Source organism: Balaenoptera musculus, chromosome 14, assembly GCF_009873245.2.
Source record: "Balaenoptera musculus isolate JJ_BM4_2016_0621 chromosome 14, mBalMus1.pri.v3, whole genome shotgun sequence".
Taxonomy (NCBI): Eukaryota; Metazoa; Chordata; class Mammalia; order Artiodactyla; family Balaenopteridae; genus Balaenoptera; species Balaenoptera musculus.
The window spans coordinates 77,432,325-77,459,828 of NC_045798.1; the positions used below are offsets into that span (position 1 = coordinate 77,432,325).

The 27,504-nt window shown below is 42.4% G+C and overlaps 1 long non-coding RNA gene and 1 other non-coding gene across 2 annotated transcripts in view; one reads left to right on the forward strand and one right to left on the reverse strand.

The window, feature by feature from the left end:
• Window positions 1–1,118: 1,118 nt before the first annotated feature.
• LOC118880050 overlaps window positions 1,119–27,504 on the forward strand; it is a 152,992-nt gene continuing 126,606 nt past the window's right edge. The window contains exons 1-2 of the long non-coding RNA XR_005016214.1: window positions 1,119–1,474; window positions 1,875–2,169. This is a non-coding gene — a long non-coding RNA (uncharacterized LOC118880050). The remainder of the gene's footprint in view (window positions 1,475–1,874; window positions 2,170–27,504) is intronic.
• On the reverse strand, window positions 5,377–5,449 carry TRNAE-UUC. Its single transcript has one exon. It is a non-coding gene; the product is annotated as a tRNA-Glu (tRNA).

Below are 27,504 nucleotides of genomic sequence, written 5' to 3' on the forward strand. Positions count from 1 at the left end.
AGCCGCCTCCATCCCTTCGGTCCTGGCCTCCGCCCCTCGCGTCTCCTCCCCATTCACGCCCTCCCTCCCAGCCGTTCAGCTGCCCTGGTCTGGCTGCTGCTCACCGCGGTCACCGTGGCGGGAGGGAGGATGGGGCTGGACGTTGCAGCGGCTGCCACAGCCGATCACTGCCTTGTTCAACCTCTCCGCTTAGGCCCCCATCCCTCTTGCTTGGCCTCTGAGCCGGCTATAACTGCTGCTTCTCCGCCACAGTTTGCAGGCTCTTCTGCCAGATCCTACGAGATGGGTTCCGCGCTCCTCCCTTCACCTCTCACTCTCACTCAAGGCTCGTCCCGGGGGCGCTCATCGTCTCCCCACCCCCGCCCATGTCCACACGGCCTCCTGGACACCTCCCTCGCAGGACTCAGGCGCCACAAACCCAACGTACCTCAAACCTGCACCTCCTGCAAGCCCGACGCTGGCAGAACCTGTCATCGGTCACCAAGTCCTGTCAGTTCTACTTCCTAAACCCTCCTGGTGGAGGAGATGGACAGTGAATAAGCACATCTTTAAAAATGAACATGATTATTTCAGATGTAAAAAAAAAAAAAGTGAAGAAAACAGAAGAGGAAAATGGAATCAAGAATGATATTTGACCTAAAACCTGATGAAAGGAAGACAATTAGGATCTGGAGGCAGAAAATTTCAAGCAGAGGAAACTGCAAGGTCAAAGCCCCGGGGTGGGGACCGCGAGTGTTGGGATATTAGGGGAGGGGCCCTTATCAGCTTCCCTCCTCCTTGCCCCGGCTCTGAACCAAAGGCGAAATAAGACAGCAATAAGCAGAAGGGGCAGAAAGGTCACCTTTACTGCTTAACGCTGACAATGGAGAATGCGGGCTGTGTCACTGGGTGAGGGGACTTCAGACTACGGAACCCCCTCAGCAGTCAGCCACTAAGCGGAGGCGGAAGCCCTCAGGGCTCTGGGGCAGAGAGCGCCCCCTGGGGGCGGGGAGGAAGCTGAGAACGCAGCTCCCGAGGGGGCGGGGCGCGGGCTGCGCATGCTCAGTGTGTCCTCTCAGACTCCCGCGAGGGAACGCTGGCGCCGCCCTGCAAGACGCGTCCCGGGGCTGCAAGCCTGGCGTCTTCAGGCTGGCGGCGTGGTTAGAGCTCGGGAACCCAGGGCCGGAGGGTGTGAGATGAGGCCGCAGACCTCGGCCAAGGCCAGGGGGCTGAGAGAGAAGATCTCGTCTTCCAGGAGGTTGGCGCAAGGCAGGTGCTTACTAAACAGTTTCTCAAGGGTCCTCACGCTCAGGCGCCGTCCGCTCGGCCTGAGCCCTCCGGCCCCCGACGCGCAGCTGTGCGCCTCGCGCCTCGCGCCGCGGCCTCTGGGCCCCATCCCTGCATTTCCCGTGCGATGCAATCACCGTAAATGTCCACCCAGTAATGGACGAAAATCCCAATTCGCCTGATTTCAAACATTTGGAAACTGCCTCCTGTAAGTCCTCTCACACTGGTCACGCTTGGGGTCCGGGTTTTTGACTGGGAATTTGTGGCCCCAGCGCTGTGTCCCTGAGTCGGGACTGGCCTGGGTGGCTTTTGAGCAGCACAGGGACTCGGCCTTTACTGGACAGGGAGTCGCTCTTCCCCAGGCCCCCGAGGCTGAGGTGTGTGGGCGGCGGCGGGAGGAGGAGAATCACCGGAAGTTCAGGATTATCACCCGCTCTCCCCAGGAGACTCCCAGGAGGTCCGCTCAGCCTCCGCCAACTCCTACCTGGCCCCGGGGACCTGAGAGCAGGAGGGAAGAGCTTTTTAAGCCAGGGCCGAAATCCGGCCTTCCTCTGGGTGGCTTTGGACGTGTGGATTCATTTATTTTCTCCTCTGCTTCTATTTTGCAGCGCTTTCACTCAGGGTTGTGAGAAAGAAATTCAGGGGTGCCCGCCGTGGTGATCTCTCTGACGGAGTGAGAACCAGAACTAACTACGAGTTTCTGATACTCAGCAAAATGTTACTTTCCTCCCTGGATTGATGAACGTGACTCGTGTTAATTCAGCTATTGGCAGGAGCTGCAAGGTCGCGCGGGGCACTACGGTTTCGCTGGTCTGCAGAGAGTCCCTTCCCTTCGGTGCGGAGAGACCCCTCCCCTGTTTGAGTCCTGCTTTTGGCCCTTCAAGCGGCAGCACGTTGGCACAGGTATGAGGTGGAACCCTTTTCAGCTGTTTGGGCGGACTAGACATCGGCCGCATCCCCACATTTCCTCTGGTTGAACTTAATAGAGTTCTTGGCGCTGTGAGAGATGCCTGGTGAGCTGCTCCCACCCACCCACTCCAGGGTCACCTGCCCAGGGTGTGTCTGTGAATTTCCTGGGGACGGATGACTTTGGCCGTGGTTAGGCATTCCCCTGTATCTCTCTATTTTAAATTGCTGATTTGACCCAGGACAGGCCATTTCACATCCTCCGTGATCAATAAATATTAAGTAAATTATCCAAAACCAAGTGGAAACCGCAGTCTGGACAATGAGCTGATTTATGCCTTTAATGAATCTCAGCCATTGTCACCGCGGTGAGCAGCCTTGGGCGCTTGCTGCTCTCATGTCATTCTTCACATGACATGAGCCGAACAGGCACCGTTCGGGGGTTTTCTCAGGGAGCTGGACTCTTCCCAGCAGATGAAATGCTTGTGGCCTGGTTGCATAAGATTGCACTAGGACCGCTGCTGGGCCCCAGGGGAAGGTGTGTGGACAAAGCTGGCGCCAGAGGGACACCAGCGCCATCAGCGCAAAGCCTTGTGAGGAGGTGGGTTTCTTCTGGCCAGTGCCAGCCGGGGAGGGAGCACGGAGGACAGTGTGGTCTCCCCAGGGGCGTGTGTTCAGCCCTGGGATGCGCCAGAGGAACCACTGGGTGTGGGAAGAAAATATCAGAACTTCCCTTTTTGTTTGTTTGCATTTCTGAAAGTTGTGAGAGTTAAATTCATACACGGCGTTGGACACTTGCTTTACTTTAGTGGTTGGCTTAATCTTGACAGTAGCCCTGGGAGGTGAAGACTATTATAATCCTCATTTACGCAGGAAGCTGAGGCTCAGAGGGTTCCAAGGATCAGCCCCGGGTCAGGTCACCGCCAGGAGGTGTCAGAGCAGCCTGGCTGGCTCCCCACTGTCTCTTATCACCATTTTTTAACCATTTCGTGGATGAGACCATCTTCACCATGTGGTACACGTATGTAATGTATTAATACACACGCGCACGCACAAGCACACACACACATACTGCAGGCTGCAGCTTTGTTTTTCTCTGAGAAGTAAAAGTTTGAAAGCCCTGGGACCGAGCCCTCTGTGAGAATAAGAGCCAGGTGCCTGCTGGCTCTGACCCAACAGTGGGAATTCAGGCAAGTCCCTTGGGCTCTGGGGACCTCAGTTTGTAACAGGAAGGCTGTGGACGCAGCAGCCTTGGGTCCTTTCCAGCTCCGTCATTCACTGCTCCCAGGACAGCACTATGGCAGGAGATTAATCCCCCCCTGATTATTCCTTAATCAAACAAAAGTTTGAGTTTAGGGCAAGTAGCAGTTTTCCATTGCATTTAACTGCCTGTCTCACTGGGAGTGCTTCAGGGATCGTCAGCACTTTGGATAGTTTGGGACCTTTTCATGCTAGATGGATCTGATCTTGCAAAATTTAGCTTAAAAAGAAAAGGAAGAGGGCTTTGGGGTTTTGTTGTTGTTGTTGTTGTTGGGTTTTCTTGTGGGGGGGGGGATGTGTCTGTGGATCTATCACTAGACAGAATTGTGTTCTCGCTGCCTTAGTGAAGAGGGACTGCCCAGGAGAGCAAGGGGGCAGGCTGGTTTGTACTTGGGGAGGATCCAGGATGTCACAAACTAGATGACAGCATGGGAGAGGTCTCATGACTGAAAAAGGAAAGATCTGTCGAGTACGATGCAATTTATGGATAGGGAGCTACTTTTTATAGGAGGAGGAAATATAACTCTGAGGTAAGACTTGAGCACAAACCATATTCGGGAAATTTCTGGTGTGTCGCGTTACCTTCCTGTGGAGGGTACTGGAGAGGGAAAGGGGGGATTACAGCCAGACCTTCGGAAGGTTAGGGGACAGATTTGCAACAAACATCAATATTTGGGACCCCCATTTATGTTGTCACTCTTTTACACTTGGTTGATTGTTTAAATCACTAGATAGATTTTTTAAATGATGATAATAGAAACGTATTCATCTTTAAGGATTTGGGTCTACCTTTCTTTACACATTCTTTTCTCATTCTAAGATTTTAAATGGGCATCTTGTAAGCTCCTTGAAGGGGAGACCTTGCCTTACTAATATCTGTATCTCAGGACTTGCCCTGCACCTAGCACATAATATTCTTTCAACACATTTTTATTCATAAAAGAATGCACCAACTTTGCAAACACCTTGTGGGCTTTTTAATTGGTACCCTTCCTTTTCAGCACTAGAAATGACTAACTGTCTTTAGAAAGGTGCCAGAAATGGAACAAAGGCTTCTCTCACCCCAGAAGCCACAGACACATTTTAAAATATAACCAATAATGTCTTTTTCTGACTAGAAGATAATGCACACAAAAAGCTGGAAAAGTTAGGAAGCTTAATGAGGAAAAAAGCTGAGCCATGATCCCATTAACACATTGCCATTGTTTTATTTCTTTCCAGTCTTTTGTCTATGTACCACTTTTTTTTTTTTTTCCTTTTTCTGAGCAGAGAAAGGTTTATTGCAGGGCCAACCAAGGAAAATGGGTGGCTTGTGCTCAAAAAACCCAAACTCCCTGCTGGTTTTTAGGGAAAAGTTTTTATAGGCAAAATTTGGGGTGAGGGCTGCAGGGTGTGTGACTTTCTTCTGATTGGATGGTGGTGAGGTAACAAGGCAGTGTTCCAGGAATCTTGTAAGTGCCACTTTTTAATACACATTGTGGTTATGTTATATTCAATATCCTTTTTTTTCCAATTATGTGGTGATCATCTTCCCTTGTTAATAAAAATTCTTAGTAAACATTTTAAAAAGCTGCTAATATTCTGTCAGGTGAATGTATCACAATTTGATCAACTACATCAATAATGGTGGTCATTTGGATGGTTTCTAGCTTTTTGCTGTTTTAAATAACACTGCAGTGAACATCTTTGCTATTATCCTGCTTAAAATTTATGAACAGTTGGAGCAAGAGGTAGGGAGCTAAGCTGTTACTCTCTGTAGTGTAGGAAGATGTGCCTTGGTTTCCAGATGTAGAGTAAATGCAGCCCCATAACGATGGTGAAGGTCAGTGTGTGGGGCAGTGTTATCTGAGGGAGGACAGTGATGAGGTCAGAGCACCTGCTACAATTTATTTATTATTATTATGTTTTATTTTTGGCCATGCTGTGTGGCTTGCAGGATCTTAGTTCCCTGACCAGGGATCGAACCCGGGGCCTTGGCAGTGAAAGTGCCAAGTCCTAACCACTGGACCACCAGGGAATTCCCCATAGAACCTGCTACAAAAGGGGAAAGTGATGTATTTTTTTTCTTCCTGGAAAAAGAAAGGAAATTCAGTAAAGAGAAAATTCTGATACAGCTTTGGGCTGATTTTTAAATAAACATCTCAGCTTCAAGAAGAAAAATCAAGATTTTTACTTTTCCTCTCTGCAAAGTGTTCCTTTAGTGACTGGTGGTTTATAGCAGATTTCAGTGGCCTGGGTTGTAAATGCCTAGAGACTGAAACTTGTAGCTGTGATTTCACGATAGGATTTCAAATGTCAAGACTACTTCCAAATATGGGGCACTTTGCAAACCTAGGACACTTGGTATTCACCGTGAACCCAGTGTGGCTTGATTTGTTCTTTAAGGACTCGAAAGTCTAGTGGAGGAAAAAAGTCATTGAAAAAATAACAGGAGCAGGAGTTCTGGAGCAGACAGCCTTGAGTTCAAATCCTGACTCTGCCTCTGACTAGCTGGGTGACCTTGGCAATTTCACCTCCCAGTGCTTTAGTTACTTGGTCTGCAAACTGGGGTTCATAGTACATAGTCATAGCACTCAATGAGAGGATATGACATTAACATAGGCCTGGCTTGTGGGAAGGACTGGATTTCAAGTGTCTCAAATGCACAGAGAAGAGCAGCCACTCGGGTCAGGAACAGAGATGGCTTCACAGAGGGGCACTTTCTTCAGTGGTCCTTGCGGATGCTTGGGAGGTGGTTCACGGAGAAGTGGGATAACAGCAACCCCACCAGGGGAGTGATTGAATCAGGAAAGTGAAGTTGGGGTGCCAGAAAGAAGTTCAAGTTCTCTGAGCCCTGATTCTTAACTACTTTTGCTGGATCATTCTGTGTTTGTCAACATCTTCTTGGTTCACATTGTCCTGCCTCTTTTAAAAAAATTATTCTTCCAAGAATCATCTATTATTAGAGCTTAACCAACTTTTTCTATGCAAACTGCAAGAGGGAAAAATGTTCCTTTTTTTTCCCCCTTTGATATTGAAGTTAGTATTACTGTTTAAGTAGTCTACTATAAACTGGCACACAATTGATGGACTGTAGTGTATCTTATCTACTTTAAATACCATCTATATGGTGATAGCCCACTGTCTGCCGTATCTCTGCATGTGGATGTTTAATAAGTGTCACAAACTCATCCCATTCAAAAACAGAGCTTCTGGTTTTTTACCGCAAACAAATCCTCTCTTAGTCTTTCTCGTTACAAAAATGTCACAAGTAACCATCCAGTTGCTCCAGCGAACATCTCAGGAATCATGCTTGATTCCTCTTTCCCCCACTGCTGCACACAAGCCAGTTCACCGACAGAGCTGTCTGTTTCATCTTGAGAGCATATCCCAAACCATCCATGTCTCTGCATCTCCCCTGCTCGTCCAAGCCACCCTTCTCTCTCGTTTGGGCTTCTGTATGAGGGCCTGTTGTGGTACCATTCCTGTCAGTTTTCCACCAGAACCATCAGTGCAAAATAGAGAAGACCATGCCGGGTTCCAGAGGAGCAGTCTTCAGTGGCCTCCATCATTCTAGAGTGACCCCAACTTCTCATGAGGGCTGCACAGCCCAATATGGCCCCATCACTTCCCTGCCCACCTTTGCCACTCTCACCCTCGAGCTTACCCTCTAACCTCAGCACCAGTGACGTTTTGGTCCAGATAATTCTTCATCATGGGCGGCTGCCCTGTGCACTGTAGGATGTTTAGAGTCATCTGCAGGCCTACCTACTAGCTGCCAGGAGCACCCCCCCACCGCCAGTGTGGCAACACAATTGTCCAGTATCCTCTGGTGGGCAAAATCGCCTCTGTTGAGAGTCACCAGTCACTTCACACTGGCTTCCTTCCTGCTGAACAAGATGAGCATCTTCCCACTTAGATCCATTATATCCTCTTCCTTAGATGGTCTCATGTCTGCCTCCTTCTCTGTTCTGATCTTGGCTCAGATATCATCCCCTCAGAAGGCTCTTCTTGACCACCCACACTAAGGTGGCCCCTTCGAAGTCACCCTGTACTGCATGGCTGCATTTCAATTTCTTCATATCCTTTGTCAAAACTGAAACGCGTTTGTGTATTTCTTTGTTCAGCATCCCTTCATTATGTTGTAAGCTTCATGAGAGTAGAAACTTGCCTGTCTTCATGGAGTATCCCAAAGACGACCAACAGTACCAGGCCCACAGGTGGCAGGTGACAATAACAAATGTCCAACAGATACTTAAATGACCCCCTCCTCCTTCACTGAGACTTTTTGGAAGGTCGAGGTGGGATTACAAAATGCTTGGGGACTTCCCCGGTGGCATAGTGGTTAAGAATCCGCCTGCCAATGCAGGGGGCACGGGTTCGAGCCCTGGTCCGGGAAGATCCCACAAGCCGGGAAGATCCCACAAGCCGCGGAGCAACTAAGCCTGTGCGCCACAACTACTGAGCCTGCACTCTAGAGCCCACGAGCCACAACCACTGAGCCCATGAGCCACAACTACTGAGCCTACAAGCCACAACTACTGAAGCCCACGCACCTAGAGCCCTTGCTTCACAACAAAAAAAGCCACTGCAATGAGAAGCCCGCGCACCGCAATGAAGAGTAGCCCCTGCTCGCCACAACTAGAGAAAGCCCACATGCAGCAACGAAGACCCAACACAGCCAAAAAACAAACAAACAAAAAAATGCTTGGGATAATTCCAGGACATGATTGCTGGAGAAAGTCTAGGGAGATTTCGTTTGACAACATCTTCCAGCCTGAGCTTTCTTAGTCTGGTGAGCTAAGTGCTGGGGGTCCCAGGTGAGTGACCCCATGGATCCAGTCTTCTTACTGAGGAGGTTCTGACCGAAAGGTCACTTCTGGGACAACCCAAGCAGGAGCCTGGCGGGTGGAGAGTATTAAGGTCATGGAGAGGTTGTTGACATAAAGGGAACATTGACTTCCAGGAAAGGGAAGGGGCCCTGATGGGAGCCAAGGTGTGGGAGGGCGGAGGTCATGTCCTAGGCGGCTGGGGGCACCTCTCCCTCCCCCGGCAGTGTGGCGTCCACCCCATCCTCCTGACCACTGCGTGGTCACACACAGCCCTCTCTTCGTCTCACAGGATGCATTTCCGGGGCTTCCAGCCAACCTCTTGACTCTCTTCTCTTTGCCAAGTACAAGGGCCAGTTCTGTCTCCTTCTGACCTCTCTGAAGCTGCTGATTCAGTGAATCACTTTCTATCTTCATTGTCTTTCCCACTCTTGGCAGGCTTCCTTACAGAAAAAAACCCTTTTTGCAAGATGAATATTGACCACAAAGGATATGTTTTTCCCCTTTTTTTTTTTTTTTTACATATCATTTTTCAATCTCAGTTGATTCAACTTGTTGCAACTACAATACATTACAATTAAATATTGGAGGCAGAAGCTGGGGACAAAAGGCAATATTGATAGAATGTATGTTAACTATTGACGTTTTCAAGATAAAAATGAATCACTTTATTATTTCCTATAGACATACAATTGCTCAAAACAGCGCACTGCCAGGTGGCAAAAGCATCGATTAGCGTATAACACGTGCCCACAGGATTGAGCGAAGTGTCCAGCACTCTTTATGGCTTTTGTTCCCTTGCTGGAGAAACTCAAGCAAGAGTCTGTAGTTCTCTCTCTGACAGCAGTGTGTGCAGGGCTGGGATATCCGGTGTCTGGACTTCTGAGAATTTGTCATGTTTGCAGCCCTGTGGTGAGCTCATGCTGAGGAATGCTTTGCCTCCAGCTGCTGTCCCACCTGGGTAGAGCTCGGCAGCTCTAAGAGTTTTGAAACCTTGGTAGAACATACTGGATTCTAAAACCTGCTGGGAGACTTTTGTCTCAAGAGGCTACAGCCGGTGTGTCATTTTTGAGGATGACTCCAATACTAAATCCCTTTCCAATCCACAAATGTAAAGAATGGTTTTGTTCTAGGAAAACCATGAAGTAAGTTGAATGCACATGTTCAAAGGAAAGAGTCTTCTGTCTGAGATGATAAAGCTATACCCACACCCCAACCTCAGTAACACGTCCCCCTGTGTAATCCTCTGTGTTCATATGCTCATCTGATGATATTGTCAGCATGCAGATCTCTCTTTATCAAGCAACTGGATATATAGAATAAATCCCCTTTGTTGTCTAAACCAGTCAGAGTGGGTTTTGGTTGTTACATGTGCAAGCATCCTAACCTGTAGAAACTCACTCGGAGGAGAAACTGAAAAACCAGGCCTGAGTTTACCTCTTGTCTTCCTTTCCTAGACCTGCCCTGATAAAGTATCACAAACCGGGTGACTTAAAACAACAGAAACTCATTCTTCCATGGATCTGGAGTCTAGAAACCAGACCACAGGTTGGGTCCGGAGACGGGGCTGGCCTGGCATCTGGAGTTGGATTCAGTGCCCTGGAGGCTGGATCTTGTGCCGGGAGGGTCAGAGGTCAGGCAGAATTGGGAGCCTGAGAATAGCCACTCCAGGAAATGAAGGGCAGTCTTGACGAGTCCTAAACAAGTATTGGAACCGCACATCTGGCGCTGCGTTATCAGGGCTGTTGGTGTATTTTCCCCCACAGTGGTTCTCAACCCTGGCTCCACACGGGAATACTTGGGGTGTATTAAAAAATACTGATGCCAGCGTCGCACCCTGAGAAATTCTGATTTAATTGGCCTGGGGGTGGGACCTCCATGAGTATTTTTTTTTAATTAATTTATTTATTTTTGGCTGTGTTGGGTCTTCGTTTCTGTGCGAGGGCTTTCTCTAGCTGTGGCAGGCGGGGGCCACTCTTCATCGCGGTGCGCGGGCCTCTCACTATCGCGGCCTCTCTTGTTGCGGAGCACAGGCTCCAGACGCGCAGGCTCAGTAGTTGTGGCGCACGGTCTTAGTTGCTCCGCGGCATGTGGGATCTTCCCAGACCAGGGCTCGAACCCGTGTCCCCTGCATCGGCAGGCAGACTCTCAACCACTGTGCCACCAGGGAAGCCCCATGAGTATTTTTTAAAGCACCCTAGGTGTCTCTTTTGCTTCCAGAGTGGAAAATCATAGTTGTTGAAGGACAAGCAGAGAAAATGGAGAGTTCTTTTTCCAGCTCCGGGTGAGGCAAGGACTCAAGTACCCCATTTAACACAACTGGAAACTAGAGCACTAATTATCACAGAAAAACAAGTTCTGACAGATTCCTTCACCTCTGGAGCCTCCTTTGGAGTGGGGAGAATGCATCCTGGCAGGGCTGCCAGGTCGCGGAGCCAGCTGGCCCAGAGGGCAAGGCCTCTTCCCTGGTAAACGGCAGCTTCCTCTCAGAATTCGGGTGTCTGCAAGGGCGGGTGGTGACACTGACGAGACTGTGGCCAGAAAATAGCACTGGCCCCAGCGTGGCACCAACTGATGTCCGCGGCAGGAGGACAGATGAGCCCCCTGGCAGGGCCCTGAAGGCACCACTGGCAAAACACCACAGGAGCGCCCTCGGGTGGCCCCCGGGGATAATGTAGGGGATGAGGACGGGGATGGGGTGAGCGCTGCCCCTGTGGGTGGGTCACCCGCATGGAGAGAGCACCCCCGTCTCTGACTTCTGCTCAGAAGGAGGGCACGTGAGGCGTCCAGCCAGTGCTGCTAAATTTTGGGCCTGGCGCTTCCGTACAGGGCAAACTAATTAACCTTCCAGCCTCGGCGGCGGGGCGGGGGCAGAAAATACCAAGGCACCCTGCAGGCTTTCCAGAGGTTAATTATTTCCCATTTCAGCACCTCCGGGAAAGCACTGAGGTCCCTCATCATGGTCTCTTCCCCACCCTGTTTCCTCTCTCTGCACCCTTCCTTCAGGCTTGATCTCACGTTCACTTGAATTAAATTTCAGCCATCTAAAATGGCATAGCTGGCTGGAACTTAGAGTCTGACATTAGGAAAGCACCAGCGTTTTTATTCACGCCGGTCTCTTTCACCAAGTTAAAAGTCCAAGGCATCCTGTAGCAGAGGTGCCGATATTTGTACAGTGCCCTGCAGTTTACGGAGCACTTACATATGTATGATCTTGCCAAATCGTTAAATTCTGAAGACAGATGTAAATAGATCTGGACCTTGTACCATCTCTGCATTATTGGGTACAGGGGCTTCTCATCTCTAGACCACCTTGCAATGAGAGATTTTTGGTGCTCAAGGAACTAACTCATTTTGCTGGAATTCAGATCAGAGCCGCCATCTTGTGAACCTAAACTCTAAGGAATAGTGTTGAATCAAGACGCACCTGTCTTCCAGGGCCCATCCGAGCAGACACGGCCCTGGGTGGTCATTTTCTTACGTCCAGGAGCAGCCCCGCTCCCTTTATGCCCTCCCTTCTCCAGCCTGTGCATTTAACCCCTGCAGACATGTGGTAAGAACGCACCCTACCATCAGGGCTTACGGGGCACTCGGATAATTCCCAATAGGTCCTGAGGAGCCCTTGTAATTGACCAGTGCCTGAGCTGACTCAGTTGGCCCCCCCCATCCCTCCTCCTCCGGTCTGGCCCCCTCTGGGGTCCGTCTGTCCGGGATTTTCCTCTCCTCCTGAGGAGGAGTGTGGTGCCAGTTCCTGGTAAACCAGACTTTGTAATAAAATCCTGCAGAAACGTATCTGCTCCAAGCATTAACCATTTGTATTGGCGTCCTGTCCTCCTGTTGTAGAGCCTCAGGACTCAGCCCGTGGTCTGTGCAGCCAGGGCCCTCGGGGTGAGGCTGTGCTGGGAACACGGGAGGCTTCTCCACGTGGAGTTTTCTGAGCGGAGCCCACGGTACGTGCCCCGGTGACTTACGCCTCTCTTCATGCACACATGACAGAGCTTTGCACAATGGGACCGCCCCATCCAGATTCCCCACCCAGTAGCCTGCTGACCCAGCGTTGTCTTTTCCCAGGCTTGTCTATATGCACACCCTCCGTAGGCCTGTGTGTTCACCCAGACACGTAATCCACATATGCAAACCCCAGGGGGAGCTAATATCGTCCAGTGGGTTCAGAGCGTGTCGGTCATCACTCCATGATGGAATCATCCACCAGCCTTCCACCGAATGGTCTAAACATGGACTAATGACACGGCCTAGAGCCGTCATTCCATTAGATGTCACAGATGGTGATTTTCTAGCTCTGTCATTCCTTCTGCAATGATTGGCTGGAATTCTTCTAGGAAAATAAACTTTCCCTCATGAACTTTTTTGGCTTTCCTGAATACAGTCTGTATAGGAAAGACAGAATAAATGACACCCTCATACTCTCCAATGGTGACCAATTTTTTTCAGTATAATTATGAATTCATGGATTTTATATATTTCATGGGTTTCAATCCATTGCATTCATTATTCTTTTAAATGCTCAAATTGCTCCCACTTGGATCAGCGGGAGCCCTTTCAGGTTTTAGCTCCCGTGGCCAGTTTCCAATTATTTTGTTGTTCTTTCTTGTCTTTAAGGCATAGTCCACCAGGTATACACAGTCAAAATACTGCATTGAAAAGCCACGGAGTCATTCTTTCTGTGTGAGGTTCTGCCAGCTGTTTTAATGTACATTAGGTTTGTTATACATTTTTTCTATGTCTGTATGCTTGACAATTCCATAATGTAAAGTTAAAAAACACATGACCTCTAGAATCCCATAGAAATGAAAGGTCCGACGTGTAAGGATGTTTGTCACAGCAGTGTGCAGTGACCTGGAACCAGGAATATGGGGATGCGTGTTAATAATTTTGTGTTTATTTATGTAAACACTCACATGACCCCAAAGTGAAAACTATGAAACAAGGTACATCTCAAGAAGTCTAGCTTCTGTTCTTGTTTCACTCACCCAGTCCCGCCTTCCCCCAGACAAGCTTTTTATATTCATTTTCTTTTTCCTTCCATTGTTTCTTTTTGAAAAGATAAGCCCCAAAGATGGTGTACTACAGACACTGTTCTGCACCTTGATTTTTTTTTTTCACCCAACAATATATAGGAGATCTCTCCATATCCAGACTTAGAGATCTTCCTTGTGACTTTTTACAGTGCCACACATAGTGCTTCATGAAGGTGTACACCTCGTTTTAGTCTGTGGATGGATATTTGGGTTGTTTCCAAGGTTTTGCTATCACGCATAATGGCCACCATGCCTTGCACAAACACTGTTTTGCTTTTCTTTCCAATGTCTCTTTGGGATAGATTTCTAGAAGTGGGATTACTGAGTCAAAGGAAAATGCACGTGGGATTTCAGTAGGCATTGCAAATTCCCTTTCCTAGATGTCGTACTGGTTTGCGTTTTTAACAGCAGTGTATGCAAATGCCTCTTCCCCACGGCCTCTGGTCAGAGTGCTTGTCATATTTATGAATATTTACCAATCTGATAGGTGAGAAATAGTATCACAGGATAGTTTTAATTTGCATCTCTTTTACTTGAATGGAGTCTAGGATCTCTTCATGTGTTTAAAGGACATTTGCATTTATTTTTTGTGAATTAGCTGTTGTATCTTTTGCCATTTTTTTCATTCGTATTGTTAGTCCCTTTCTTTTCAATTTTTGACCCTTTATACATTCATGATATTTGTCCTTTGTGATAAAAGTTGCAAATATTTTTTGTCTTTGACTTTGCTTATTTTTTTTTTAATTAATAGACTTTATTTTCAAGAGCAGTTTTAGGTTTACAGAAAAATTGTGCAGAAAGTAGAGTCTCATATACCCTCTCTCCTGATACACAGTTTCTCCCATTATTACCATCTTAGGTTAGGGTTACAACTGATAAGCCAATATATTTGCTACAATTGATAAGCCAATATTGATACACTATTATTTTTTTATTAATTTTTATTGAGTATAGTTTACAATGTTGTGTTAGATTCTGCTTACAGCAAAGTGAATCAGTTATACATATACATATATCCCCTCTTTTTTAGATTTCCTTCCCATTTAGGTTTTTTGTGTGTTTGGGTAATACAGTTTATTGAAAGGCAAACTCGCTTTCTCCGGAGTTCACTTACATGGAGGTAGCTATCTAAGAATGTCTCTTCCCTGTGACAAACCAAGGCAATCAAACCATACCCAAAAGCAGAAACCCAGCAGAATAAGCCTATCGGCTTTGTCGGATGACACTCAGAAGCAGGAAAAAAATTATAAAGCCATATGATTGTCTCCTCAGCACTGCATTTGGCCACATACTTGTTTTTTAATAAAATATTTTTTTTTCTTTTTAAACTAGCTAAAGAAAATATTCTCGAGTAGGGTTAGTTCTTAAAGCAACAAACAGAAAAAAATGTGAAGGAAAGTTTGGTAGTTTATTTTTATTGCTGAATAATAGTCCCTTGTATGGATGTGCCATGGTTCATTTATCCATTCACCTCTGAAAGACATCTTGGTTGTATCCACATTCTGGCACTTATGACTAAAGCTGCTATAATCACATGCAGGTTTTTGTGTGGCCATAAGTTTTCAACTCATTTGGGTAAATACCAAGGTGCACTATTGCTGGATTATATGGTAAGAGTACGTTTGGCTTTGTAAGAAACTGCCAAACCATTTTCCAAAATGGCTGTACCGTTTGCATTCCCACCAGCAATAAATGGGAGTTCCTTTTGTTCCATGTTCTCTCCAGCATTTGGCGTTGTCAGTGTTTTGGATTTTAGTTGTTCTAATAGGTGTGTAGTGAGATCTACTTGCTTTAATTTGCAAATTTGCCCAATTGCATATGATGTTAATGCATCTTTTCGTATGTTTATTTGCCATCTGTATGTCATTTTGGTGAGGTGTCTGTTCAGATCTTTGGCCACTTTTTTGTTGAATTGTTTGGGTTTTTTATTGTTGAGGTTTAAGTATTTTGTTTGTATATTTTGGATACAAGTCCTTTATCAGATATGTATTTCACAAATATTTTCTCCCATTCTATGACTTGTCTTCTCATTCTCTTGTCTGTGTCTTTTGCAGAGCAGAAGTTTTTAATTTTAATAAAGTCTACCTTATCAATTTTTTTCTTTCATGAATCATGTTTTTAGTGTTGAATCTAAAAACTCATCACTAAACCCAAGGTCACCTAGATTTTCTATGTTATTTTATAGAAATTTTATAGTTTTGCCTTTTACATTTAGGTCTGTGATCCATTTTGAATTAAGTTTTATGGAAGGTCTAAGGTCATTGTCTAGATTCTTTTTTTTTTTTTTTTTTTGCATGTAGATATCCAGTTGTTCTGGCACCATTTGTTGAAGAGACTAGATGTTCTCCACTGAATTGCTTTGATTATTTGCCTGTATTTGTGTTGGTCTATTTCTGTGGTCTGTATTCTGTTCCATTGATCTAGTTGTCTATTCTTTCACCAGTACCCCACTGTATTGATTACTGTAGCTTCAAAGTAAGTCTTGAAGTCAGGTAGTGTCAGTCCTCTGGCTTTATCCTTCAGTGTTGTGTCAGCTATTTGGGGTCTTCTGCCTTTCCATACTTTAGAATCAGTTTGTTGACATCCACAAGATAATTTGCTGAGATTTTGATTTGGATTACATTGAATCTGTAGATAAGGGTGGGAAAAAATGGCATCTTAACAATATTGAGTCTTCCTTTCCATGAACATGGAATATCTCTCCATTTATTTAGATATTTCATTTCTTTCGTCAGTGTCTTATGGTTTTTCTCTTATAGGTTTTACATATATTTTGTTAGATTTATACATAAGCATTTCATTTTGGGGTGCTAATGTAAATGATGTTGTGTTTTTAATTTCAAATTCCAGTTGTTCATTGCTGGTGTATAGGAGAGCAATTGACTCCTGTGTACTAACTTTGTATCCTTGCAACCTTGCTGTAATTGCTATTAGTTCCACTTTTATTGTCACTTTTTTGAGATAATCATCTCACCCTCAAAAACAGTATTCCCTTTCTTGTCTTACTGCTTGATTTTTTCTTCCATATGACCTTTATAATCAACTTGGCTAGCTCTAGAAAACAAAAGAGTGCATCCATGCACACACATGTGTGCGCACACACCCACTCACCCAATATCACACTGAATTTATACATAAGTTAGAGAGATTCACATTTCTATGGCACTGAGTCATATCCCAAAATATACATGTGTTTCCATCAAGTCTACTTTTGTGACTTTTAGGAGAATGTTATAGTTTTCTCATATACGTTTTACACATTTCATGTTAGGTTTATGTCTAGCTATTTTATTTAAAAATATTTTGATATTATAAATCCCTTCCATTATATCTTATAATTGGTCACTGTTTAAATATATGAAATATTATTTTTTATAAGCTAATTTTATGTTATTTTTGCTGAATTTTCTTATTGTTTGTAGTAGCTTTTTCACTAATTATTTTTTGTTTCCCAGGTTTTAGCTTTTTTTCTTTGTTTGTTTTGTTTTGTTTTTAACATCTTTATTGGAGTATAATTGCTCTACAATGGTGTTTTAGTTTCTGCTTTATAACAACGTGAATCAGCTATACATATACATATATCCCCATATCTCCTCCCTCTTGCGTCTCCCTCCCACCCTCCCTATCCCACCCCTCTAGGTGGTCACAAAGTATGGAGCTGATCTCCCTGTGCTATGTGGCTGCTTCCCACTAGCTATCTGTTTTACATTTGGTAGTGTATATATGTCAATGCCACTCTCTCACTTCGTCCCAGCTTACCCTTCCCCCTCCCCATGTCCTCAAGTCCATTCTCTACGTCTGTGTCTTTATTCCTGTCCTGCCCCTAAGTTCTTCAGAACCATTGTTTTTTTTTGTTTGTTTTTTTGGTTTTTTTTAGATTCCATGTATATGTGTTAGCATACGGTATTTGTTTTTCTCTTTCTGACTTACTTCACTCTGTATGACAGACTCTAGGCCCATCCACCTCACTACAAATAACTCAACTTCATTTCTTTTTATGACAGAGTTATATTCCATTGTATGTATGTGCCACATCTTCTTTATCCATTCATCTGTCAATGGGCACTTAGCTTACTTTCATGTCCTGGCTATTGTAAATAGAGCTGCAATGAACAATGTGGTACATGACTCTTCTTGAATTACGGTTTTCTCAGGGTATATGCCCAGTAGTGGGATTGCTGGGTCATACGGTAGTTCTATTTTTAGTATTTTAAGGAACCTCCATACTGTTCTCCATAGTGTCTGTGTCAATTTACATTCCCACCAACAGTGCAAGAGGGTTCCCTTTTCTCCACACCCTCTCCAGCATTTCTTGTTTGTAGATTTTTTATGATGGCCATTCTGACCTGTGTGAGGTGATACCTCATTGTAGTTTTGATTTGCATTTCTCTAAGGATTAGTGATGTTGAGCATCCATTCATGTGTTTGTTGGTGATCTGTATGTCTTCTCTGGAGAAATGTCTATTTAGGTCTTCTGCCCATTTTTGGATTAGGTTGTTTGTTTTTTTTGATATTGAGTTGCATGAGCTGCTTGTAAATTTCAGAGATTAATCCTTTGTCAGTTGCTTCATTTGCAAATATTTTCTCCCATTCTGAGGGTTGTCTTTTCATCTTGTTTATGATTTCCCTTGCTGTGCAAAAGCTTTTAAGTTTCATTAGGTCCCATTTGTTTATTTTTGTTTTTATTTCCGTTTCTCTAGGAGGTGGGTCAAAAAGGATCTTGCTGTGATTTATGTCATAGAGTGTTCTGCCTATGTTTTCCTCTAAGAGTTTGATAGTGTCTGGCCTTACATTTAGGTCTTTAATCCATTTTGAGTTTATTTTTGTGTATGGTGTTAGGGTGTGTTCTAATTTCATTCTTTTACATGTAGCTGTCCAGTTTTCCCAGCACCACTTATTGAAGAGGCTGTCTTTTCTCCATTGTATATTCTTGCCTCCTTTATCAAAAATAAGGTGACCATATGTGTGTGGGTTTATCTCTGGGCTTTCTATCCTGTTCCATTGATCTATATTTCTGTTTTTGTGCCAGTATGATACTGTCTTGATTACTGTAACTTTGTAGTATAGTCTGAAGTGCAGGAGCCTGATTACTCCAGCTCCGTTTTTCTTTCGCAAGATTGCTTTGGCTGTTCGGGGTCTTTTGTATTTCCCTACAAATTGTGAAATTTTTTATTCTAGTCTGTGAAAAATGCCATTGGTAGTTTGATAGGGAATGCATTGAATCTGTAGATTGCTTTGGGTAGTATAGTCATTTTCACAATGTTGGTTCTTCCAATCCAAGAACATGGTATACCTCTCCATCTGTTTGTATCATCTTTAATTTCTTTCATCAGTGTCTTATAGTTTTCTGCATTCAGGTCTTTTGTCTCCTTAGGTAGGTTTATTCGTAGGTATTTTTATTCTTTATGTTGCAATGGTACATGGGAGTGTTTCCTTAATTTCTCTTTCAGATTTTTTATCATTAGTGTATAGGAATGCAAGAGATTTCTGTGCATTAATTTTGTATCCTGCTTCTTTACCAAATTCACTGATTAGCTCTAGTAGTTTTCTGGTAGCATCTTTAGGATTCTCTCTGTATAGTATCATGTCATCTGCAAACAGTGACAGCGTTACTTCTTTTCCGATTTGGATTCCTTTTATTTCTTTTTCTTTTCTGATTGCTGTTGCTAAAACTTCCAAAACTATGTTGAATAATAGTGGTAAGAGTGGGCAACCTTGTCCTCCACCTGATCTTAGTGGAAATGGTTTCAGTTTTTCACCACTGAGAACGATGTTGGCTGTTGGTTTGTCATATATGGCCTTTATTATGTTGAGCTAAGTTCCCTCTATGCCTACTTTCTGGAGGGTTTTTATCATAAATGGGTGCTGAATTTTGTTGAAAGCTTTTTCTGCATCTATTGAGATGATCATATGGTTTTTCTCCTTCAGTTTGTTAATATGGTGTATCCCATTGATTGATTTGCATATACTGAAGAATCCTTGCATTCCTGGGGTAAACCCCACTTGATCATGGTGTATGATCCTTTTAATGTGCTCTTGGATTCTGTTTGCTAGTATTTTGTTGAGGATTTTTGCATCTATGCTCGTCAGTGATATTGGCCTGTTGTTTTCTTTCTTTGTGATATCTTTGTCTGGTTTTGGTAATAGGGTGATGGTGGCCTTGTAGAATGAGTTTCAGAGTGTTCCTCCCTCTGCTATATTTTGGAAGCATTTGAGAAGGATAAGTGTTAGCTCTTCTCTAAATGTTTGATAGAATTCGCCTGTGAAGCCATCTGGTCCTGGGCTTTTGTTTGTTAGAAGATTTTTAATCACAATCTCAATGTCAGTGCTTGTGATTGGTCTGTTTATATTTTCTGTTTCTTCCTGGTTCAGTCTTGGAAGGTTGTGCTTTTCTAAGAATTTGTCCATTTCTTCCAGGTTGTCCATTTTATTGGCATATAATTGCTTGTAGTAATCTCTCATGATCCTTTGTATTTCTGCAGTGTCAGTTGTTACTTTTACTTTTTCATCTCTAATTCTGTTGATTTGAGTCTTCTCCCTTTTTTTCTTGATGAGTCTGGCTAATGGTTTATCAATTTTGTTTATCTTCTCAAAGAACCAGCTTTTAGTTTTATTGATCTTTGCTATCGTTTCCTTCATTTCTTTTTCATTTATTTCTGATCTGATCTTTATGATTTCTTTCCTCCTGCTAACTTTGGGGGTTTTTTTATTCTTCTTTCTCTAATTGCTTTAGGTGTAAGGTTAGGTTGTTTATTTGAGATGATTCTTGAGGTAGGATTGTATTGCTATAAACTTCCCTCTTAGAACTGCTTTTGCTGCATCCCATAGGTTTTGGGTCATCGTGCTTTCATTGTCATTGTTTCTAGGTATTTTTTGATTTCCTCTTTGATTTCTTCAGTGATCTCTTGGATATTTAGTAGTGTATTGTTTAGCCTCCATGTGTTTGTATTCTTTACAGATTTTTCCTGTAATTGATATCTAGTCTCATAGCGTTGTGGACAGAAAAGATACTTGATACAATTTCAATTTTCTTAAATTTATCAAGGCTTGATTTGTGACCCAAGATATGATCTATCCTGCAGAATGTCCTGTGAGCACTTGAGAAGAAAGTGTACTCTGTTGTTTTTGGATGGAATGTCCTATAAATATCAATTAAGTCCATCCTGTTTAACGTATCATTTAAAGCTTGTGTTTCCTTATTTATTTTCATTTTGGATGATCTGTCCATTGGTGGAAGTGGGGTGTTAAAGTCCCCTACTATGATTGTGTTGCTGTCCATTTCCCCTTTTATGGCTGTTAGCATTTGCCTTATGTATTGAGGTGCTCCTATGTTGGGTGCCTAAATATTTACAATTGTTATATCTTCTTCTTGGATTGATCCCTTGATCATTATATAGTGTCCTTCTTTGTCTCCTGTAATAGTCTTTATTTTAAAGTCTATTTGTCTGGTATGAGAATTGGTACTCCAGCTGTCTTTTGATTTCCATTTGCATGAAATATCTTTCTCCATCCCCTCACTTTCAGTCTGTATGTGTCCCTAGGTCTAAAGTGGGTCTCTTGTAGACAACATATCTTGTTTTTATATCCATTCAGCCAGTCTGTGTCTTTTGGTTGGAGCATTTAATCCATTTTCATTTAAGGTTGTTATCGATATGTATGTTCCTATTACCATTTTCTTAATTGTTTTGCGTTTGTCATTGTAGGTCTTTTCCTTCTCTTGTGTTTACTGCCTAGAGACGTTCCTTTAGCATTTGTTGTAAAGCTGGTTTGGTGGTGCTGAATTTTCTTAGCTTTTGCTTGTTTGTAAAGGTTTTAATTTCTCTGTTGAATTTGAATGAGATTCTTGCTGGATAGAGTAATCTTTGTTGTAGGTTTTTCCCTTTCATCACTTGAAATATGTCCTGCCACACCCTTCTGGCTTGTAGAGTTTCTGCTAAGAAATCAGCTGTTAACCTTATGGGGATTCCCTTTTATGTTATTTGTTTCTTTTCCCTTGCTGCTTTTAATATTTTTTCTTTGTATTTAATTTTTGTTACTTTGACTAATATGTGTCTTGGCATGTTTCTCCTTGGAGTTATCCTGTATGGGACTCTCTGCACTTCCTGGACTTGACTGACTCTTTCCTTTCCCATGTTAAGGAAGTTTTCAACTGTAATCTCCTCAAATATTTTCTCAGTCCCTTTCTTTTTTTCTTCTTCTTCTGGGACCCCTGTAATTTGAATGTTGGTGCGTTTAATGTTGTCCCAGAGGTCTCTGAGACTGTCCTCAATTCTTTTCATTCTTTTTTCTTTATTTTGCTCTGCAGTAGTTATTTCCACTATTTTATCTTCCAGGTCACTTATCCGTTCTTCTGCCTCAGTTATTCTGCTGTTGATTCCTTCTAGAGAATTTTTAATTTCATTTATTGTGTTGTTCGTCATTGTTTGTTTGCTCTTTAGTTCTTCTAGGTCCTTGTTAAACATACCTTGTATTTTCTCCTTCCTATTTCTAAGATTTTGGATCATCTTTACTATCATTACTCTGAATTCTTTTTCAGGTAGACTGCCTATTTCCTCTTCATTTGTTTGGTCTGGTGGGTTTTTGCCTTGCTCCTTCATGCTCTGTTTCTCTGTCTTCTAATTTTGCTTAACTTACGGTGTTGGGGTCTCCTTTTGCAGGCTTCAGGTTTGTAGTTCCCATTGTTTTTGGTGTCTGCCCCCAGTGGGTAAGGTTGGTTCAGTGCATTGTGTAGGCTTCCTCGTGGAGGGGACTGGTGCCTGTGTTCTGGTGGATGAGGGTGGATCTTGCCTTTCTGGTGGGCAGGACTGCGTCCGGTGATATGTTTTGGGGTGTCTGTGACCTTATGGTTTTAGGCAGCCTCTCTGCTAATGAGTGGGGTTGTGTTCCTGTCTTGCTGGTTTTTTGGCATAGTGTGTCCAGCACTGTAGCTTGCTGGTCGTTGAGTGGAGCTGGGACTTAGCGTTGAGGTGGAGATCTCTGGGAGAGCTTTCGCCGTTTGATATTACGTGGAGCCGGGAGGTCTCTGGTGGACAAATGTCCTGAACCCAGCTCTCACACCTCAGGGGCACAGGTCTGACATCTGGCCAGAGCACCAAGACCCTATCAACCACATGGCTCAGAAGAAAAGAGAGAAAAAAGGAAAGAAAGAAAGAAAATAAATAAATAAAATAAAATAAAATAAAGTTATTAAAATAAAAAATTTTTAAAAATAAAACAATTAGAAAGTAATAAAAAAAAGAGAAAGAAAGAAGAGAGCAACCCAACCAAAAAACAAATCCATCAATGATAACAAGTGCTAAGAAATATACTAAAAAAAAAAAAAAACGACAGACAGAACCCTAGGACAAATGGTAAAAGCAAAACTATACAAACTCACACAAAGAAGCATACACAAACACACTCCCAAAAAGGGAAAAAAGGAAATATATATATATATATATATAAAAGGAAGAGAGCAACCAAATCAATAAACATATCTACCAATGATAATAAACTATTAATACTAAACTAAGATAAACATAGAACCAGAAACAAATTAGATGCAGAAAGCAAACCCCAAGTCTACAGTTGCTCCGAAAGTCCACCGCCTCAATTTTGGGATGATTCGTTGTGTATTCAGGTATTCCAGAGCTGCAGGGTACATCAAGTTGTCTCTGGAGGTTTAATACACTGCTCCTGAGGCTGCTGGGAGAAATTTCCCTTTCTCTTCTTTGTTTACACAGTTCCTGGGGTTCAGCTTTGGAATTGGCCCTCAGTTTTAGCTTTTTGTTTCTAATTATTATGCCTCTAATTGCTTTCTTTTGTTTGCTTATTGGCTGCTATCTCCAGTACAATTTTGTTTTTTGTTTTGTTTTTTTAATTTAATTTTATTTTTTTATACAGCAGGTTCTTCTTAGGTATCTGTTTTATACATATTAGCATATATATGTCAATCCCAATCTCCCAATTCATCCCACCACCACCACAGCCGCCCCCACTGCTTTCCCCCCTTGGTGTCCATACGTTTGTTCTCTACATCTGTGTCTCTATTTCTGCCTTGCAAACCGGTTCATCTGTACCATTTTTCTAGATTCCACATATATGCATTAATATATGATATTTGTTTTTCTCTTTCTGACTTATATCACTCTGTATGACAGTCTCTAGGTCCATCCAGGTCTCTGTAAATGACCCAGTTTCATTCCTTTTTATGGCTGAGTAATATTCCATTGTATATATGTACTACCTCTTCTTTATCCATTCATCTGTCGATGGGCATTTAGGTTGCTTCCATGACCTGGCTATTGTAAATAGTGCTGCAGTGAACATTGGGGTTCATGTGTCTTTTTGAATTATGCTTTTCTCCAGGTATATGCCCAGTAGTGGGATTGCTGGGTTGTATGGTAGTTCTATGTTTAGTTTTTCAAGGAACCTCCATACTGTTCTCCATAGTGGCTGTATCAATTTACATTCCCACCAACAGTGCAAGAGGGTTCCCTTTTCTCCACGCCCTCTCCAGCATTTGTTGTTTCTAGAGTTTCTGATGATGATGCCCATTCTAACTGGTGTGAGGTGATACCTCATTATAGTTTTGATTTGCATTTCTCTGATGATTAATGATGTTGAGCATCTTTTCATGTGTTTGTTGGCAATCTGTATATCTTCTTTGGAGAAATGTCTATTTAGGTTGTCTGCCCATTTTTGGATTGGGTTGTTTGTGTTTTTTTGATATTGAGCTGCATGAGCTGCTTGTAAATTTTGGAGCTTAATCCTTTGTCAGTTGCTTCATTTGCAAATATTTTCTCCCATTCTGAGGGTTGTCTTTTCGTCTTGTTTATGGTTTCCTCTGCTGTGCAAAGCTTTTAAGTTTCATTAGGTCCCATTTGTTTATTTTGTTTTTATTTCCGTTTCTCTAGGAGGTGGGTTAAAAAGGATCTTGCTGTGATTTATGTCATGGAGTGTTCTTCCTAAGTTTTCCTCTAAGAGTTTTATTGTGTCTGGCCTTACATTTAGGTCTTTAATCTATTTTTAGTTTATTTTTGTGTATGGTGTTAAGAAGTGTTCTAATTTTATTCTTTTACATGTAGCTGTCTAATTTTCCCAGCACCACTTATTGAAGAGGCTTTCTTTTCTCCATTGTATATTCTTGCCTCCTTCATCAAAGATAAGGTGACCATATATGCGTGGGTTTACCTCTGGGCTTTCTGTCCTGTTCCATTGATCTATATATCTGTTTTTCTGCCAGTACCATATTGTCTTGATTACTGTAGCTTTGTAGTATAGTCTGAAGTCAGGGAGTCTGATTCCTCCAGCTCTGCTTTTTTCCCTCAAGATTGCTTTGGCTATTCGGGGTCTTTTGTGTCTCCATACAAATTTTAAGATTTTTTGTTTTAGTTCTGCAAAAAATGCCATTGGTAATTAGATAGGGATTGCATTGAATCTGTAGATTGTTTTGGGTAGTATAGTCATTTTCACATTATTGATTCTTCCAGTCCAAGAACGTGGTATATCTTTCCATCTGTTTGTGTCATCTGTGATTTCTTTCTTCAGTGTCTTATAGTTTTCTGAGTACAGGTCTTTTACCTCCTTAGGTAGCTTTATTCCTAGGTATTTTATTCTTTTTGTTGCAATGGTGAATGGGATTGTATCCTTAATTTCTCTTTCTGATCTTTTGTTGTTAGTGTATAGGAATGTGAGAGATTTCTGTGCATTAACTTTGTATCCTGCAACTTCACCAAATTCATTGATTAGCTCTAGTAGTTTTCTGGTGGCAGCTTTAGGATTATCTGTGTATAGTGTCATGTCATCTGCAAACAGTGACACTTTTACTTCTTCTTTTCCAGTTTGTATTCCTTTTATTTCTTTTTCTTCTCTGATTGCCATGGCTAGGACTTCCAAAATTATGTTGAATAGGAGTGGTGAGAGTGGACATCCTTGTCTTGTTCCTGATCTTAGAGGAAATGGTTTCAGTTTTTCACCATTGAGAATGATGTTTGCTGTGGGTTTGTCATATATGGCCTTTATTACATTGAGGTAGGTTCCCTCTGCCCACTTTCTGGAGAGTTTTTATCATAATGGGTGTTGAAGTTTGTCAAAAACTTTTTCTGCATCTATTGACATGATCATATGGTTTTTATTCCTTAATCTGTTAATATGGTGTATCACATTGATTGATTTGCATATATTGAAGAATCTTTGCATCCCTGGGATAAATCCCACTTGATCATGGTATATGATTCTTTTAATGTGTTGTTGGATTCTATTTGCTAGTATTTTGTTGAGGATTTTTGCATCTATATTTATCAGTGATACTGGTCTGTAATTTTCTTTTTTTGTAGTATCTTTGCCTGGTTTTGGTATCAGGGTGGTGGTGGACTGAGTTTGAGAGTGTTCCTTCCTCTGCAATTTTTTGAAAGAGTTCAAGAAGGATGGGTGTTAGCTCTTCTCTAAATGTTTGATAGAATTCACCTGTGAAGCCATCTGGTCCTGGACTTTTGTTTGTTGGAAAATTTTTAATCACAGTTTCAATTTCATTACTTGTGATTGGTCTGTTCATGTTTTGTATTTCTTCCTGGTTCTGTCTTGGAAGGTTATACCTTTCTAAAAATTTGTCCATTTCTTCCAGGTTGTCCATTTTGTTGGCATAGAGTAGCTTTTAGTAGTCTCTTATGATGCTTTGTATTTCTGCAGTGTCCATTGTAACTTGTCCTTTGTCGTTTCTAATATTATTGATTTGAGTCCTGTCCCTCTTTTTCTTGATGAGTCTGGCTAGAGGTTTATCAATTTTATTTATCTTCTCAAAGAACCAGCTTTTGGTTTTCTTGCTGTTTGCTATTGTTTTGTTTGTTTCTATTTCATTTATTTCTGCTCTGATCTTTATGATTTCTTTCCTTCTACTAACTTTGGGTTTTGTTTGTTCTTCTTTCTCTAGTTTCTTTAGGTGTAAGTTTAGATTGTTTACTTGAGATTTTTCTTGTCTCTTGAGGTAGGCTTGTATAGCTATAAACTTCCCTCTTAGAACTGCTTTTGCTGCATCCCATAGGTTTTGGATCATCGTATTTTTGTTGTCATTTGTCTCTAGGTATTTTCTGAGTTCCTCTTTGATTTCTTCAGTGATCTCTTAGTCATTTAGTAAGGTATTGTTTAGCCTCCATGTGTTTGTGTCTTATATATTTTATCCCCTGTAGTTGATTTCTAATCTCATAGCGTTGTGGTTGGAAAAGGTGCTTGAAACGATTTCAGTTTTCTTAAATTCACCAAGGCTTGATTTGTGACCCAAGATATGATCCATTCTGGAGAATATTCCCTGTGCACTTGAGAAGAAAGTGTAATCTGCTGTTTTTGGATGGAATGTCCTATAAATATCAGTTAAATCTATCTGGTCTGTTGTGTCATTTGAAGCTTGTGTTTCCTTATTTATTTTCTGTCTGGATGATCTATCCATTGGTGTAAGTGTGGTGTTGAAGTACCCCTCTATTATTTTGTTACTGTCGATTTCCTCTTTTATAGCTGTTAGCAGTTGCCTTATGTATTGAGGTGCTCCTATGTTGGGGGCATATATATTTATAATTGTTATATCTTCTTCTTGGATTGATCCCTTGATCGTTATGTAGTGTCCTTCCTTTCTGTTGTAACATTCTTTATTTTAAAGTCTATTTTATCTGATATGAGTATTGCTACTCCAGCTTTCTTTTGACTTCCATTTGCATGGAATATCTTTTTCCATCCCCTCACTTTCAGTCTGTATGTGTCCCTAGGTCTGAAGTGGGTCTGTTGTAGACATCTTATATATGGGTCTTGTTCTTGTATTCATTCAGCCAGTCTGTGTCTTTTGGTTGGAGCATTTAATCCATTAACATTTAAGGTAATTATCGATATGTATGTTCCTGTTACCATTTTCTATTGTTTTGGGTTTGTTTTTGTAGGTCCTTTTCTTCTCTTGTGTTTCCCACTTAGAGAAATGCCTTTAGCATTTGTTATAGAGCTGGTTTGGTGGTGCTGAATTCTCTTAGCTTTTGCTTGTCTGTAAAGTTTTTGATTTCTCCGTCGAATCTGAATGAGATCCTTGCTGGGTAGAGTAATCTTGGTTTTAGTTTCTTCCCTTTCATCACTTTAAATGTATAATGCCACTCCCATCTGGCTTGTAGAGTTTCTGCTGAGAAATCAGCTGTTAGCCTTATGGGAGTTCCCTTGTATTTTTTTTTTTGTCATTTTTCCCTTGTTTTAATTATTTTTCTTTGTTTTTA